The 5,787-nt window shown below is 32.4% G+C and overlaps 1 long non-coding RNA gene across 2 annotated transcripts in view; it reads left to right on the forward strand.

Annotated features, from left to right (window-relative positions):
* Window positions 1–4,714: 4,714 nt before the first annotated feature.
* Window positions 4,715–5,787, forward strand: part of LOC106460128 — a 7,996-nt gene continuing 6,923 nt past the window's right edge. Inside the window, exon 1 of one of the 2 annotated variants that reach the window (XR_002610691.1) lies at window positions 4,715–4,801. This is a non-coding gene — a long non-coding RNA (uncharacterized LOC106460128). Of the gene's footprint in view, window positions 4,802–4,831; window positions 5,203–5,787 lie in introns of those variants that run through there. The other variant, XR_001290866.2, reaches the window with a different exon arrangement.

A 5,787-nucleotide genomic window follows, 5' to 3' on the forward strand; every position in this document is an offset into this window, starting at 1 on the left:
GGAATTATAGATCCGTCTGTATAGTGATTTGTTGCAGAAAATAAAATATTTGTAGTATCTGTGTTGTATCAGCCTACAGGTATTTTGTCTTTCCTTAGAAGTTTTTATTTCTACATTCTTTGATAGCAATCAGATATGTTCTGTCATTGCATGTGTGGAAAAATGTTTTAAAACTTAAATATGATGGTTCTTGTGCATTACATATAATACTAGACTGTTTAGAAAAAAAGGGGATTTTTTTAAAGTGTGGTGCAACTGAATAATAATTTCATTAAAATTTTATGACGGTTAATTTTCAGAATTTAAAAACAGATTGTTTCTTTTCTGTGTGTAAATGAAGAAAGTTTCTTGTGGTTATAGATATAATACTAAGACTTCTATTTGTGTTTGAAACAGTATTTGTAACAAAAATTAAGCACATGCTTAAAATATTATGTGGTAATATATGCAATAGCCTTTTTCACAACTAGTTATATTCTTTAGGAAGAAATACTGCAGGAAAATAATAATCAGACTTTCACATTGGTTAAAGTGATCATGCTTTTGAATGAAATCTGAATTTATGACGTTTATCATAATAAATGTTAAAAAATATCATACAGTGTTAAACAGTTGCAAAATAAACAAGTTTTGTTAAAAAATAGAGCACAGCCCTAAACGTCGTACTGATACATTTTAATGAACGGGCAGCAAAAATAATGAAGACATTACATAGAAATATCGTCTTCTGATAAAATAAAATGGTTTTATTTATGTAATTTACTGTACTTATATTTTATAACGCTCATATCATCAAATGTGTTATCATACACTAAGTACTATTAAAGAAAGGAAGTAATTTCCGCACTAAGTACTATTACAGGAAGGAAGTAATTTCCGCACTAAGTACTATTAAAGGAAGTAAGTAAGTTCCGCACTAAGTTCTATTAAAGGAAGTAAGTAAGTTCCGCACTAAGTACTATTAAAGGAAGGAAGTAATTTCCGCATTAAGTACTATTAAAGGAAGGAAGTAATTTCCGCATGAAGTACTAGTAAAGGAAGGAAGTAATTTCCATTGCTATTTTATTGTTTGTTGGTTACATGACAAAAGCAATGTATATATGATTTTTAAAAGTTAAACTTAGGATTAGAATAAATGTTTTTATTAAACACGACTTTCATGTCATGATTATTGTTTGGGTATGATGTTCATTACTAATAGAAGTTGACTGTTTATAGCGGGATTTAATATGATGTACATGTGGGCAGTTGTAGCCGGAGGCTAGCATGTTGGACAGTGAATCCAAGGGCCCATGGTTTGTGCTCTGCTGCAGTAAATTTGTGCCCCAAACTTTGGGCCTGTGACATCATATTCCACTATTTGATTGGGGTAGCTTAAGAGTTGGCAACTAGTTGACTTTCTTCAAGTCTGTCAGTTTAAAATTACGGACGGCTAGTGATAATTAATATTAACATCAGATTAGAGTCAGCTATCTACTTAAAAAAAACAAGTAAGAATCTATGCAACAGTGATTATAGTTAATTAAATATACTATTCTTACGTCTGGGCTGATAAAGATTAGAACGCATTGTTTAATCAGTTGGGTACACTCGCTGTTTAAAAAAATATTTTCAGCCATAACTCCAATGATATCTAATGAAGTACTGCAAGCTTAGAAGATATAGATTAGTCCTAAATACCCATATTAAGCTAACAATAAAAAACAACCCTTATAATAATAATAATATACAATAAGCTAAAATAAAATGTGAAGACATTTAACACACTGAATAGCATAACTGATACTGTTAATGAAAGTAACAAAAATAAGTAACACAATGTACCTTATTTAGGGAACACCTGCAGTTGGCTTGTGCTATTGTCGTATAAAATTTTTTCTGGAACTTCAAAGCAAAATGTTAAATGTGTACAATAATTGCCAGCTTTTATTATAACGTAGCTTTCATATTAGAACAAAATATTTCCGAACGGTTGTACATATAATTGAGAGGTATGTTGGAGGTATTCACCGTTTTGTGGCTAATGTGGAAAGCCTTCTGGCTCCACAGCAAGATTTTATTTATTTATTGTAAGGTACAAAGAAATAATAAAAAAATATTACAGTTAGCTAACAGGCTTATTAGAATCTTGAACACAAAAATGCAGTCCCCCTACCCCTCCACACATGATATTTGAAAAGATAAAAGTTACTTGGCCTGAATTCTTCTGTCATCGTGATAAGATATTTACATAATTAATAAAGTTGATTGTTGTTTTAAGCATAAAGCTATACATTGGGCTACATTTGCTCTGACCTACTGGGGAAACAATTGCAATGGTGCCTGACTTGGAAGGAAATTGGGGATTGGAGGGTAGGGTAAAAGTACCCTTGGTAATTTTATTTTAGACCATGGTTAAGAAGCTTTGACGAGTGAGGAAAACATCGTTTTTGGTGTAAAATCACAAATAAAAATAACTCTTCTAGTAAGTATACACAACAGTTCAAAATATTTGTCATGTCAGAAACATTGGTATTTACCTTGCATAAACTTGATCATTTTATTTTTATTTACTACAACACTATTAAGACTACTAATCTGCCTGCATTCCTAATTGTGAACTAGTCAACAGCAGCCTACCACCTATTATCCACAGTTTAAAGTGCGTGGAATATTTTGTGGTATTGCACGGCTCGCCAGCTTCAAAATAAAGAGTTTTATTGACCTGACAATAGTAAAGGGGAGGGGCAAAGGGCATTTTCTGCCCTGTTAGGCGCCTATGAATGTGTGTAATATCAGTTTTGGAAGTAACTAATAGCGATATGACCACACTACACACTTGCCTCTACATCGTTACTTCCTGTGGTAACAGTTAGAACTCTAGCATGGTATCTTCTTACTAGGAAAGTCTCCCACATTTCCTGAAATAAATCATTTTGCAAGTAGGCGCCTTTTTCTGATAATCTCATATTTATATGGAACTTATTGTCAGTAACTTCTAATAAAAATAAACTATCTCCATAGATTAAATTAATAACTACATCGATAAATAATGTAGCTAATTTAATACACCAGTCCGCTTCTTATAAATTGTCCTCGATATGGACTTTCGGGTTATCTAACGTATCTTTAGTTGGACCATAGATCAAAGTAATAACTAGCTCGGTAAATAATATAACTAATCTAATATACCAGTCCGCGTCTTATGAACTGTCCTCGATATGGACTTTCAGGTTATCTAACGTAGCTTTAGTTCGATATTTTTACATATTCACACCTCTGTAATTTACCAGTATTATATATTTTTTACATATTCACACCTCTGTAATTTACCAGTATTATATATTTTTTACATATTCACACCTCTGTAATTTACCAGTATAATATATTTTTACATATTCACACCTCTGTAATTTACCAGTATAATATATTTTTTACATATTCACACCTCTGTAATTTACCAGTATAATATATTTTTACATATTCACACCTCTGTAATTTACCAGTATAATATATTTTTACATATTCACACCTCTGTAATTTACCAGTATAATATATCTTTACATATTCACATCTCTGTAATTTACCAGTATAATATATTTTTACATATTCACACCTCTGTAATTTACCAGTATAATATATTTTTACATATTCACACCTCTGTAATTTACCAGTATAATATATTTTTACATATTCACACCTCTGTAATTTACCAGTATAATATATTTTTACATATTCACACCTCTGTAATTTACCAATATAATATATTTAGACACTTTGGAATCAGTTCTGCTTCTCTATAATTTTTTGGGTAAACTAAAGGGGATTGGGGGAGAACATATTGAGCTCATTATGAAAATCATGTGTCGGTGTTAACCCCATGTATTAGATTTTATTTAAAATTAGTATGTACATTGAGAAAGAACACAGATTTCCAGCAAGCTATTCGCACTATTCAAAATTAAATACTTGCACGATAAAAGTTTTCAAATGAGAATAACTATTTTTTGTTTTGAATATACTCTTTACCAACGAATAATGGGATTGACCGTTACATTATAACGCCCCACAGCTGAACGGGCGAGGATATTCAGGGAAGGAGTTCGAACCCGCTACCCTCATATTTCGACTGTTTGTTTGTAATTAAATATAGATTGATTAGAGCTTTTCAAGTGAAGGTTTTATGTATTTGTATTATGTTTACAAAGTCCATTCATAATCTTTTTGATTGAACGGTTCATTTGGAATCATGGAGATTCATAACGTGCCCGCAGATCGCATGTTTCAAATTTTCTTGAGCCTCAATCTTTTATACAGGTAATTGAGTTTAAATTTTTTAGTTACTTCTTTAAATTAACAGAAAATTAAATATTTATTAAGGAATGGTTGTAATAAAAATAGCTTCATAACAGAAACACTGACGCTTATTTCAACAAACGCTAACTTAACACAAATATTACTTTTTTATTCTTTTCCTGGGAGTTATTCTTGTTGTTGTTTATCAAGCACAAAGCTACACAATGGGCTATCTGTGCTCTGCCCACCACGGGTATCGAAACCCGGTTTCTAGCAGTATAAGTCCGCAGACATACATACCACTGTGCCACTGGGGAGGGCTTTCCTGGAAATGGAATATATTATCAATCAGAAATTTCCGAGAGTTTGTGAATGATTAGCGTGTTCTTCGAATTGCGTCTACATGTTTTGTCTTGTTTTCATAGCCTTATACCATAAAGGAACTTTGAAAAGTTAAAACGTTAATGTTCTTGATGGTTACAAGTTATCGTGTTAACAATTACTGAAGTTAAACATGAACATTTCTGTGAGTAAAAATTTTTTTCTTTTTATAAAATACGGACGGTTTTGCTATTAATCCATAAAAGGGAGGGTCAAGAAAATGCACCAAATTATTCAAGGTTTTCCTGCTGTTATTTCAAAATTAATGATGGCGCCACCATTAGTAATTAATTATCTTAACCTTGAGGCTTTCTCGCTTGGTCCACGCGGGCTCATTAGGGCGCCCTTATTTAAGAAAGATAAGCATTTTCTCACTTGTAATGTGGGCTGATAGTATAAGAACTAAAGAAAGACGATAATACAAAAGGAGACCGGGTGTAATTGTTTTTAACAAACCTGCAATCGTGTTCATCGCACGTGCACAGGAGAAGCAAAACTCGAGAGAGTAGAAGAATTCCGTTCATTTAGCAAACGTATTAAGTTAAGGTATGTACAGAGTCATGTTTTCGAATCTACGATACTTTAATCTTCATGAAATATATATTCAAATTTTACTCAAGTAGATTGCTCCCCCAGTGGTACAGCGGTATGTTTTCGGTCTTACAACGCTAGAAACCGGGTTTCGATACCCGTGGTGGGGAGAGCACAGATAGCTCATTGTGTAGCTTTGCGCATAATTACAAACAAACAAGCAAACAAGTAAATTATTAGATTGAAATGCAGAATATTGAAATAATTTCATATTCACATAAATCTCAATGACTCAAAGCGTAAAGGTTATCACAATCAATGCTTACCATAATTTTTTTCCTAACATTTTCACGAATTGTTGACATTATTCAATGGTTTTCAAGGGATATATTAACCCTAAAATCGTGATTCGATTGCACAAAAACTGCAATGTTTTGGTCTAACTTTAACCAAAGAGAGAATGTGCTAGATCGATTTCTGTTATAAAACGTTGCATAAGTTTGGAGTTGGATCTCTTTTAATTCTACAAACGCAATGAAAGTATTGTTTAGGTGTTCATGAAAGGCCCGGCATGGCCAGGTGGTTAGGGCACTCGACTCA

Source organism: Limulus polyphemus, unplaced genomic scaffold (genome assembly GCF_000517525.1).
Source record: "Limulus polyphemus unplaced genomic scaffold, Limulus_polyphemus-2.1.2 Scaffold714, whole genome shotgun sequence".
NCBI lineage: Eukaryota > Metazoa > Arthropoda > Merostomata > Xiphosura > Limulidae > Limulus > Limulus polyphemus.